The following is a 13,464-nucleotide window of genomic DNA, read 5'->3' as shown; positions in this document are numbered from 1 at the left end:
GGAAATGAGCACATTAACATTTGATGCTTGAACTTTCCTTTCAAAGTGAAATTAAGCTGAGTAATAATATTCTCCTCCAGACTTCTCTAAATAAATATATTCAAACATAATCACTTGCCCTGTGGCATGTGGCTTAATGCTTCTTTTACATGTAATGAGTCCAGGGCAAATGAAGAGGAAAAATATGTTAATAAGCAGAGGAGGCAATGATAACTCAAGGGGGTTCCAGGATGTAAAGATCCTACCTTCATCCTTCATCACTGCACAGAGAGTTTTCTTCATTTGTTAACTTCCTTGCATCTCTGAAACACATAAGATAACATATAGACTTGCAATTGTAAAGGCACTTTCACTTGGATGTTTATGTTGCTTCAGGAAGAATTTACATTTCCTAATTGTGGAGTCATCAGAGTCAGCCCTCAGGGACTGCTTTCTCCATCCTCAGACTAGAAACCCAGGGGGTGATGCTTGACTTGCTACTGTCCTTTGACACCTGTGCCCCTTTGCAGCTGGGTTCCTGCCATGCTGGGGTTTATTCCCCTAGATTAACAGTGATTGACCACCCAGACTTGGTCTTCCTCCCCAACCTGTGCTTTGCTTGCTGGAACCCTGCTTCTCAAACTTGGCATCATATAATATCATACAGAAATTATGTTTATTTTTATTTATCCATTATTTAAGTTAAAATCTTTTTATCTGTGTTTTTTGGTGTGTCATGCCTTAAAACTACATTTTGAAATTGTTTTCTTTTTCTTGAAAGTTGCTTCTCAGAATTTCCATTACTGAAAGAATTTTGGTGATAAAAACTTTTGGGTTTAGATATCAGAAAATGTGAAACATTACTGATTTGAGTTTTGAATCTTTTGATGCATTATCTATTGGAATATTAAATTATTTATTATATTACTCTACTTTGGCTTCTGTGGTAGTTGGAAATCAATCAACTATAACCTTAATAGTTCTTTCTTTGTAGGTGATTTCTCTTTCTTAACTGAATGCTTTCAATTCATTTTTTTGTTTTGTGTTTGAGGTTCTTTCATTTCACCATGAGATATCTAGGTGTAGGTGTCTTTTTACTTGTGTCATTTTCTGTTTGCTTGTATTTTCTACTCGGATCTGAGGTGTGCTATCTCTCAACAAGAAAATTCTCAGAATTTATATTTTTTTTACTGGAATAGTCCCTTTTCCCCTTTCTTCTCCTTTCTTTCCATGCAAAAAGTAATTACAATATGATGAAATTATTTCTCCCTTTTTCACTTTTTATCATTTTCTTTGGGTTTCACATATTTCTGTCTTTGTGATTAAGCTAATAGTTTTGGAGGTTTTCCTGTCTTGATATCTATTTCATTCACTGAATTTCAGATTTTCAATTAGTTTAATGTCTAGATAGTCTTTTCATTATTTAAAGACATTTTGTTTTTTTTCAAAATTGTGCATATTATTATAATCAGTTTCTTTAAATTATTTTGAATCTGGTCATCTGCTGTGTCTCATCTCTCCAGAGTCTGAAGTCTTTGAGGTCTGTCATGCTGTCATAAATGCTCTGTGCCAGTTTCTGCACCTGCTCCTATGTTTCCATAGGTAACTTGCCATCTGCTTACCTTTGAGTCTCAGAATCTTTTGACTTCTGTGAAAATTCTTTGAAGTCTAGATCGAAGTTAATTTGTTTCTTATCAAAAAGGCTTGTCTTCACTTTTGAAAATGCCTGAGAGTAATAACAACCTGACACCACTATTGTTTGGATACAGCTTGACATGACTGCAGCCCTCTGGAGGTACAGGCACCATGACTACTCCTGAGTAACCTGCCTGGTTGTTCCTGCATCATTTCCCAACAAACTGTAAGTAGACAAATCCATTAGAGTCATATTTGAGACTATACAATTGAACCCTGGCTCCAGGGATATGCCTACCTCTTTCAGGTATATTCAGCCAAGTGGAAATGATTTTTGTCCTAATCCATAAATAATCCTCTTTCTGACCTAAATTGCTGGGATCAATTTTTGCTGCCTAGACCACACTTCTGGTCAGTGAGTCTCCCAATAAATCACCTCCTATGCAATCTAGGATTGGCCTCTTTTCTTCATTTTCCTGGCATGTTGGGACTGGTTCTCATACACTAGGACTGGGTTGTTCCAGAACATCTATATTTTAATTTTCTGGAGGATTATTTGAATACACAGTTTAATGTAAATGTTCACGTCAAATGATAATGAAGAGTGATTTAGATTTTGAATTTTCAGGGAATATCTTCCTTCCCATATAATAAAGTACTTTTTTGTCCATTCACTTAGAGACACATTTATGTTTGACCTTGAAATGTGAAGAGAAACTTTATGGAAACTTGGTGTTGCATGTAACCAACTCAGTCATCCTTTTGCTCTGTCTTCTTCATGCATGGCACTCCCTGCTCTCTAGGCTTCACCCATTCATTCCTCTGTGTGAATCAAACTTAACTGCAGGGAGAATATCTTTTCTCTATTCTCCAGCCAATATTAGATATTCCTTACTCTTACCTCTAATTCTATTTATTTATTTTTATTGTACAAAACCCACACAATTTTCCAGTTAGTTGTTCTGTACTTTGTTGATTTGGTTATATGAATATGGATATTGACAAAATTTTAAAAACCTAAGTGCAAAAGGCATACCTTATCTATTTTCTGTATAATGCCTAGTGCTAATCTTGGAAATTTGGTGCTGTTAATAATAATAATAAAAATAAGTAATTGATTTCCAGAATATTAATCTTGGTCTTTCTTGTTATATTAGCAGTGAAATTTTTTGTTCTGATAGGATTTTGGAAGACACAGATGAATTTTCATTTTATTTTTTCAACTTTCCAAATGTGGTTTCATTGGCATGTGTTTAGACTGAGTTCCATTCTTGTAATACTGTTATGGTCTGCATGTGAAGTGTGTCCCAAAGACTCCCGTGTTGAAGGGTTGGTTCCCAATTCAACAATATTCAGAGTTAGGGACATGGGGAACAGATTGGATTATAAGGAGTTTGACCTCAACAGTGGATTAATCCATTGAGAAATTCATAGCTGAAGAATGAACAGTTTGCAGGTAGTCGACTTTGTAGGAGGTGGGACATTATTGAAGGGTGTGCTTTCTTGGGGCATATTCTTATAGGATGTGTTTTGCCCCTGGTCTCTTTCTCTTTCTTGCTTTGTTTGCTGGCTACCATGAGCTGAACTGTTTTTCTCCACCATGCCTTCTGCTATGATGTTCTGTGTTGGGGGCTATGCCATACGGACTAAGCCAAGATGGCGCCTGGCAGCCAGCCAGAGGTTGTTTTGATCACATTGATGGTGAGGAGGTTGATTAACTTAAACACACCCAGGTGATTTATCATTGGCCATATTCAATTAAGTCCATGCACACAACGCGTGCACAGGTGTTCCCGAGTGCTCCTGATCGTGCCTGCTCAATTTGACCTTTACCGTGATTGAACAGCTAGCTACTCGCCTAATCTTCACATAATTGGTGTCCACCCTACCCTTCACCTCCTGGAGGGGATATAAGCCGACTCTCCTCGAGTGCCGGTGTTCCTGGGTTTCCTAAATCGCCAATAAACCGTTCTGAATTCAAGAGCCTTGCTACTCGTTTGTCTTCCGCGCCAAATTGACTCCACTGGACTGCGTCAGTTCTGCCTCACCTCTTGCACAAAACCAGAGAGCTGACTAATCATGGATTGAAACTTCTGGAACTATGAGCCAAGATAAACCTTTCCTCCTTTAAGTTGACTTTTATCAGCATTTTGTCACAGTGATGAAAAACTGATTAATACCACTGCTTTTTTTTTTTCTGAAAAAGGTATGGACAATTATAAATAATTGTTGCAAATATAAATGCACATCTTGAGCTTGTAAACTGTATAATCATATTTCCTTCTAAAAATCCTAATGCAGATTTGTTTAGCACTTTATGTGAAATTTGAACATGTTTCAGTGTCTTTTTTAGAAAATCCAAGTGTTTTTATTTCTCAGTGACAAAACAAAGCTTTACAACTCTTGGGTAACTTTCCTACAGAAATAGACATCATACTATAGTGGTACATGCATACCCATGATCATCACAATTCACAATAGTCGCACTATGAAAACAGCATAGATAGCTGCCAATGGATAAAGAAAAAATGATTTCATATATGTATGAATAATGGAAATTCAGCATGGAGGCTCTTCAGAAGACCAGACCTGGAACCACCATGTGACTCAACTATACACTATAGTCATCACACTACAGTGATACATGCATGCCATGTTTATAGCAGCAAAATTCACAATAACCAAGCAATGGAACCAGCCTAGGTTTCCATGAGTTGATGAATGGGTGAAGAAAACATGGTGTATATACACAATGGAGTTTTATTCAGCTATAAAAAATAAAATTATGTCTTTGCAGGAAAATTGATGTTACATGTTAAATGAAATAAGTCAGTCTCAGAAAGTCAAGGGGCATATTTTTTTCTCTCATATGTGAAAGATAGAAAAAAAGCAAGAAAGGTGGGGAAAATCTCATGGAAATTAAAGAGAGATCCATAGAGGAAAGGAGGGAGGTTAGGAGATAGGGGAGAAGTGCTGGGGAGCGATATTGGTCAAATTATATTGCTATATTTTGCCCATGCAAACAAACCCCACCATTATGTACAACTGGAGTGCACCAAATAAAAAGTATGAAAAAATCAAAGTAGAAGAGGCTTCCTATTTCCCATGAATATATTGGTTTTACTCTCACATAGATAATGGGGCTAATTACTTATATATCCTGCTATGGTTATGGAAAGCAAAATCTGGGAAGCATCTCATTTTCCAGAATTCCATTCAAGCAATGTAGCAGTCTCATTCTGCCCCTTCTGTTGTGGCAAACCTTGGTTCATGTATTTGAGTGAGCTCCTTCACTCTTGATATCCCAGGATCCCAATGAGAAAAGAATACCAAATGACAATGTGAGAAAAAGAACTCAGTCCAACAAGGGGGAATCTTCCTTCTACTACCAAAGTGCACAATGCCACATTCCCTAATCCTAGAGGTTCAATATAAAATCCAGGCACATCTTGGATCATCTTTTTACTGCTTCCAGTCATATGGTATGCAAATGTTAGATAGCAAAGAGTGGAGAAAAACAAAAACACAGAATGAAGAACTGTTCTTTTGGCAGTTTTGAAAAAAGTTATTTTTCAACTCAAAAAGAAATGACAAAAATTTAATGACTCTATAAAATTTAAAAACCAAAGGTATTATGAAAAAGTAATGTCATGACAATCAAACTAAGTAATTGATGAAATCAGTGATGAGAACAAAACTAATTAATCTTATTGAAAAGTAACTATTATTCTTGACCTTGAACTTTCATAAAAAGTGGAAATATAAAGGAAGAAGAACAAAATTAACAAGATGGAAGTAATGACACTGATGATGATGGTGATGAATTCATTCAACAAAGAAAGAACAGAATTTTTGATCACCAGTGGTTTTTTTTTCTTTTTTTTTATTGTAAACAAATTGGATACAACTTGTTTTCTGATTGTACGTGAAGTAGAGCCATACCATTTATGTAATCATACATTTACATAGGGTAATTGTGTTTGATTCATTCTGTTATTTTTCCTCCCCCCACCCCCCCACCCTTTTTATCCCCTCTATAAAGTCCCTCCTTCCTCCATTCTTGCCTCCCTCTTAGCCCCACCATTATGTGTCATCATCAGTTTATCAGCGAGATCATTTACCCTTTGGTTTTTTGAGATTGGCTTATCTCACTTAGCATGATATTCTCCAATTTCATCCATGTGCCTGCAAATGCCATAATCTTATTATTCTTTATGACTGAGTAATATTCCATTGTATATATATACCACAGTTTATTTATCCATTCATCAATTGAAGGGCATCTAAGTTGGTTCCACAATCTGGCTAATGTGAATTGAGCAGCTATGACAATTGATGTGACTGCATCACTGTAGTATGCTGATTTTAAGTCCTTTGGGTATAGGTCAAGGAGTGGGATACTTGGATCAAATGTTGGCTCCATTCCAAATTTTCTTAGGAATCCACACTGCTCTCCAGAGTGGCTGCACTAATTTGCAACCCCACCAGCAATATATGAGTGTACCTTTTTCTCCACATCCTCTCCAACACCTATTGTTGCTTGTATTCTTGGTAATCGTCATTCTAATTGGGGTGAGATAGAATCTTAGGGTAGTTTTGATTTGCATATCTCTTATTATTAGAGATGTTGAACATGTTTTCATATATCTGTTGATTGCTTATAGATCTTCTTCTGTGAAGTGTCTGTTCATTTCCTTAGCCCATTTGTTGGTTGGGTTATTTGTATTCTTGGTGTAAAGTTTTTTGAGTTCTTTATATATTCTGGAGATTACTGCTCTATCTGAAGTATGAGTGGCAAAGATTTTCTCCCACTCTGTAGGCTCTTCCTTAACATTGCTGATAGTTTCCTTTGCTGAGAGAAAGCTTTTTAGTTTGAATCTGTCCCAGTTATTGAATCTTGCTTTTATTTATTCTGCTTGGAGAGTCATATTAAGGAAGTCTGATTGTAAGATGACATGATGAACATTTGGACCTACTTTTTCTTCTACAAGGTGCAGGATCTCTGGTCTGATTCCAAGGTCCGTGATCCATTTTGAGTTGAGTTTTGTGCAGGGTGAGAGATAGGGGTTTAATTTCATTCTGCTGCATATGGATTTCCAGTTTCCCCAGCACCATTTGTTGAGGCTATCTTTTCTCCATTGCATATTTTTGGCCCCTTTGTCTAGTATGAGAAAATTGTATTTATTTGGGTTTGTATGTGTGTTCTCTACTCTGTACCATTGATCTACCTGTCTATCTTGGTATGAATACCATGCCGTTTTTGTTAATATTGCTTTGTAGTATAGTTGAAGGTGTGGTATTGTGATACCCCCCTGCTTCACTCTTCCTGCTAAGGATTGCTTTAGCTATTCTGGGTTTCTTATTTTTCCAGATGAATTTCATGATTGCTTGCTCTATTTCTGTAAGGTACATCATTGGGATTTTAATTGGAATTGCCTCGAATCTGTATAGCACTTTTGATATGGCCATTTTGACAATATTAAATCTGCCTATCCAAGAACATGGGAGATCTTTCCATGTTCTAAGGTTTTCTTTAATTTCCTTTTTTCAGGGTTCTGTAGTTCTCATTGTAGAGGACTTTCTCCTCTTTTGTTAGATTGATTTCCAAGTATTTTATATTTTTAGAGGCTATTGTGAATGGGATAGTTTTCCTAACTTCTCTTTCTGAGGATTCATCACTTATGAATAAAAATGCATGAGATTTATGAGCATTAGTCTTATATCCTGCTACTTTACTGAATTCACTTATGAGTTCTAAAATTTTCTGGTGGAATTTCTAGGTTCCTCTAAATATATAATCATGTCATCAGTAAATAAGGATAGTTTGAGTTCTTCTTTTCCAATACGTATCCCTTTAATTTCTTTGGTCTGTCTAATTGCTCTGGCTAGAGTTTCAAAGACGATGTTAAATAGAAATGGTGAAAGAGGGCATCTCTGCTTTGTTCCAGTTTTTAGGGGGAATGCTTTCAGTTTTTCATCATTTAGAATGCTGTTGGCCAGGGGCTTAGCATAGATAGCCTTTACAATGTTAAGGAATGTTCCCATTATCCCTATTTTTTCTAGTGTTTTGAGCATGAAGGGATGCTGTATTTTATCAAATGCTTTTTCTGCATCTATCGAAATAATCATGTGATTCTTGATTTTAAGTCTGTTGACATGTGAATTACATTTATTGATTTCTTGGATGTTGAACCAAACTTACATCCCTGGAATAAAACCCACTTGATTGTGGTGCATTATTTTTTAATATATTTTTGTATGCGATTTGCTTAGATTGTGTTGAGAATTTTTGCATCAATGTTCATTAAGGATATTGGTCTGAAATGTTCTTTCCTCAATGTGTCTCTGTCTGCTTTAGGTATCAGGGTAATATTGGCTTCATAGAATGAGTTTGGGAGGATTCCCTCCTCTTATATTTCATGGAATACTCTGAGGAGTATTGGAATGAGCTCTTCTTTAAATGTTTTTTAGAACTTGGCTGAGAACCCATCTGGTCCTGGATGTTTCTTTGTTGGTAGGCTTTTGATGACACCTTCTATTTCATTACTTGAAATTGATCTATTTAAATTGTGTATGTCCTCCTGGTTCAGTTTGGGTGAATCATATGTCTCCAGAAACCTGTTGATGTCTTCGAGATTTTCTCCTTTTTTGGAGTAGAGATTTCAAAATAGCTTCTAATTATGTTTTGTATTTCAATCGTGTCTGTCGTGATATTTCCTTGTGCATTCCAAATTTTAGTAACTTGAGTTTTCTTGCTCCTTCTCTTTGTTAGTGTAGCTAAGGGTTTATCAATTTTATTTTTTCAAAGAACCAACTATTTATTTTGTCAATTTTTTTGATTGTTTCTTTTGTTTCAATTTTCTTGATTCAGCTCTGATTTTAACTATTTCCTGTCTTCTACTACTTTTGGTGTTGATGTGTTCTTCTTTCTCTAGGACTTTGAGATGTAGTGTTAGGTTGTTTGTTGATTTTTTTCTTCTTTTTTTGAATGTGCTCTATGAAATAAATATTCCTCTAAGTACTGCTTTCATAGTGTCCCAGAGATTTTGATATGTTGTATTTTTGTTCTTGTTTACCTCTAAGAATTTTTTTTATTTCTTCCCTGATGTCTTCTGTTATCCATTCATCATTCGATAGTGTATTATTTAGTCTCTAGGTATTACAGAAGTTTCTGTTTTTTATTCTGTTATTTATTTCTATTTTCAATCCATTATGGTCTGATAGAATACAAGGTAGTATATCTATCTTCATGTATATGCTAACAGAAGCTTTGTGGCATAATATATGGTCTATTTTAGAGAAGCATCCACGTACTGCTGAGCAGAAAGTGTATTCGCTCTTTGATGGTATATTCTATACATGTCCGTTATTGATTGTGTTATTGAGATCTATGGTTTCTTTATTCAATTTGTGTTTGGAAGATCTTTCCAGTGGGGAGAGAGGTGCGTTAAAGTCACCTGGTACTATTGTGTTGTGGTCTATTTGATTCCTGGAATTGAGAAGGATTTGTTTAATGTACATGGATGAGACATTGTTTGGGGCATAGATATTTTATTGTTTTGTCTTGCTGATTTATGCTTCCCTTAAGCAGTATGAAATGTCCTTCTTTATCACTTCTGACTAACTGTGGCTTGAAGTCCACATTATCTGATATGAGGATGGATACTCCAGGTTTTTAGCTGAATCCATGTGCATGGTATGTTTTTTCCCATCCTTTCACCTTTATTCTGTGGGTATCTCTTTCTATGAGATGAGTCTCTTGCAGGCAGTATATTGTTGGATTTTTCTTTTTAATCCAATCTGCCAATCTATGTCTTTTTTTTCTTTTTTTAATTTTAAACAAATGGGATACATGTTGTTTCTCTATTCGTACATGGAGTCAAGGCATACCATTTGTGTAATCATGAATTTACATAGGGTAATGTTGTTTGGTTCATTCTGTTATTATTTTTTTCCCTTCCCCCCACCCCTCCCACCCCCCTTTTCCCTCTATACAGTCCTTCCTTCCTCCATTCTTACCACCCTCCTTAGCCCTAATCCTAAAACTAACCCTAACCCTAAAGCTAACCCCTCCCACCACCCATGATATGTCCTCATCCACTTATCAGCGAGATCATTTGTCCTTTAGTTTTTTGAGAATGGCTTATCTCACTTAGCATGATATTCTCCAATTTCATCCATTTGTCTGCAAATGCCATAATTTTATCATTCTTTATGGCGGAGTAATATTCCATTGTGTATATATGCCATGGTTTCTTTATCCATTCATCAATTGAAGGACATCTAGGTTGGTTCCACAATCTGACTATGGTGAATTGAGCAGCAATGAACATTGATGTGGTTGTATCTCTGTAGTATGCTGATTTTAAGTCCTTTGGGTATAGGCCAAGGAGTGGGATAGCTGGGTCAAATGGTGGTTCCATGCCAAGCTTTCTGAGGAATCTCCATACTGCTTTCCAGAGTGGCTGCACTAATTTGCAACCCCACCAGCAATATATGAGTGTACCTTTTTTCCCACATCCTCACCAACAATAATTGTTGCTTGTGTTCTTGATAATCGCCATTCTAATTGGGGTGAGATGGAATCTTAGGGTAGTTTTGATTTGTGTTTCTCTTATTACTAGAGATGTTGAACATTTTTTCATATATCTGTTGATTGCTTGTAGATCTTCTTCTGTGAAGTGTCTGTTCATTTCCTTAGCCCATTTGTTGATTGGATTATTTGTATTCTTGGTGTAGAGTTTTTTGAGTTCTTTATATATTCTGGAAATTAGCGCTCTATCTGAAGTATGAGTGGCAAAGATATTCTCCTACTCTGTAGGCTCTCTCTTCACATTACTGATAGTTTCCTTTGCTGAGAGAAAGCTTTTTAGTTTGAATCTATCCCAGTTGTTGATTCTTTTATTTCTTGTGCTATGGGAGTCCTGTTAAGGAACTTTGATCCTAAGCTAACAAATTGAAGATTTGGACCTACTTTTTCTTCTATAAGATGCAGGGTCTCTGGTCTGATTCCAAGGTCCTTGATCCATTTTGAGCAACAGACTTAAAGTTAAGAATCACATGATTATTTCAATAGATGCAGAAAAAGCATTTGATAAAATATAGCATCCCTTCATGCTCAAAACACTAGAAAAAATTGGGGTAGTGGGAACATTCCTTAACATTGTAAAGGCCTTCTATGCTAAGCCCATGGCCAGTATCATTCTAAATGGTGAAAAACTGAAAGCATTCCTCCTAAAAACTGGAACAAGGCAGGGATGCCCTTTTTCACCACTTCTATTCAACATCGTCCTTGAAACTCTAGCCAGAGCAATTAGACAAACCAAAGAAATTAAAGGAATACAAATTGGAAAAGAAGAACTCAAACTATCCCTGTTCTCTGATGACATGATTGTATATTTAGAGGAACCAGGAAATTCCACCAGAAAACTTTTAGAACTCATAAGTGAATTCAATAAAGTAGCAGGTTACAAGATCAATGCACATAAATCTAAGGCATTTTTATATATAAGTGATGAATCTTCAGAAAGAGAAATTAGGAAAACTACCCCATTCACAATAGCATCGAAAAAAATAAAATACTTGGGAATCAATCTCACAAAAGAGGTGAACGACCTCTACAATGAGAACTACAGAACTCTAAAGAAAGAAATTAAAGAAAACCTTAGAAGATGGAAAGATCTCCCATGTTCTTGGATAGGCAGAATGAATATTGTCAAAATGGCCATACTGCCTAAGGTGCTATACAGATTCAATGCAATTCCAATTAAAATCCCAATGATGTACCTTACAGAAATAGAGCAAGCAATTATGAAATTCATCTGGAAGAATAAAAAACCCAGAATAGCTAAAGCAATCCTCCGTAGAAAGAGTGAAGCAGGGGATATCGCAATACCAGATCTTCAACTCTATTACAAAGCAATAGTAACAAAAACGGCATGGTATTGGTACCAAAATAGACAGGTAGATCAATGGTACAGAATAGAGGACACGGACACAAACCCAAATAAATACAATTTTCTCATAAAAAACAAAAGGGCCAAAAATATGCAATGGAGAAAAGATAGCCTCTTCAACAAATGGTGCTGGGAAAACTGGAAATCCATATGCAACAGAATGAAATTAAACCCCTATCTCTCACCCTGCACAAAACTCAACTCAATCTATGTCTTTTGACATAGGTCATTAACATTCAGGGTTATTATTGAGATATGATTTGTATTCCTGGTCATTTGGCTCATTTTTGTTTTTTAACATGACTTGGTTTCTCCTTTATTTGGCTATTCCTTTAGGCTAGTTCCTCCCTTTGCTGATCTACATCATTGTTTTTCATCTTTTCCTCATGGAATATTTTGCTAGAATGTTCTATAGTACAGTCTTTCTATTTGTAAATTCTTTTAGCTTTTGTTTATCATTGAAGGATTTTATTTTGTCATCAAATCTGAAGGTAAGTTTTGCTGGGTATAAGATTCTTGGTTGGCATCCATTTTCTTTCAGAGCTTGAAAAATGTTGTTCCAGGCCCTTCCAGCTTTTAGGGTCTGAGTTGAAATATCTGGTGATATCCGTATTGTTTTCCCCCTGAATGTAATTTGATTTTTTTCTCTCACAGCCTTTAAAATTTTGTCTTTATTTTGCATGTTAGGTATTTTTATTATAATGTGCCTTCGTGTGTGTGTGTGTGTGTGTTGTAGTTTTGTATATTTGGAGTCTTATAAGCCTCTTGTACTTGATTTTCCATTTCATTCATCAGATTTGGGAAATTTTCTGATATTATTTCATTGAATAGATTTTTCATTCCTTTGGTTTGTTTCTCTGTGCTTTCCTCAATCCCAATAATCCTTAAATTTGGCCTTTTCTCGATATCCATAATTCTTGTAGATTCTGTTCATGATTTCTTACCATCTTCTCTGTTTGGTCAACTTTGTTTTCAAAATTAAATACTTTTTCTTCAATGTCTGAGGTTCTGTCTTCCAGGTGTTCTATCCTTTGGTATATTTTCTAAGGAGGTTTTAATTTGGTTTATTGTTTCCTTCATTTCAAGGATTTCTTTTTTTTTTTCCAGTGTCTCTAACTCTTTATTGAAATGATCTTTTGCTTCCCACATTTGCTCTTTGAACTGTTGATTGGTGCGATCATTCAAAGCCTGCATTTGCTCTTTCATCTCATCATTTGCCTCTCTGATCATTTTAATTATGTACATTCTGAACCCCCTTTCTAACATTTCTTCCGCCATGCTGTCATTGGATTTTATTGCTGTAACATCTAGGTTTGTTTGGGACATTTTCTTCCCTTGTTTTCTCATATTGTTCACGTATCTTCCCCTCTAATAGTGAAACTCTGAGATCTTGCAGATTTCCCCTATTGACTTGTAGTGTCTCTGCAGATTTCCAATAACTCACCTACTAACCTTCAGTAGCCTGAAGTGTTGGAGGAACTTGATAATGCAGTGATCCACAAGGAAGCTGCCCCTCTAAGGGTAGTGGCCTTCAGGTGGGATATATTCCCTGCTGGTGGGTAGGTCTCACTGGGCAGCTCTCTCCAAGAAGTTCCCTGCAGTCCAGGACTACCACCACTAACAGGTAGCCTCACCCAGTGGAGGAGACTCTCCTGACAGCTCTGAGTTGGTCCTGAGTCTCTCAATATCTCCTCTTCTTGAATCCTGAGTCCACGGAGTTTGTGAGAATGAAGCTTAATAGCCCTAGTCTCTGAAAGAGATTCTCCTGTGGACCTTCTCTGTCTAATCTTCTAATCTGGTTTTTTCTTAAGAAAAAGTAATCATATGATGGGTAAGGCAAAGGCGGTACTCCCAGTAGACACCTGTTATTGTCCTACAAAAATAACTTTGGACG

The sequence above is a fragment of the Sciurus carolinensis genome, chromosome 5, assembly GCF_902686445.1.
Source record: "Sciurus carolinensis chromosome 5, mSciCar1.2, whole genome shotgun sequence".
NCBI lineage: Eukaryota > Metazoa > Chordata > Mammalia > Rodentia > Sciuridae > Sciurus > Sciurus carolinensis.
This window is presented reverse-complemented; position numbering follows the sequence as displayed.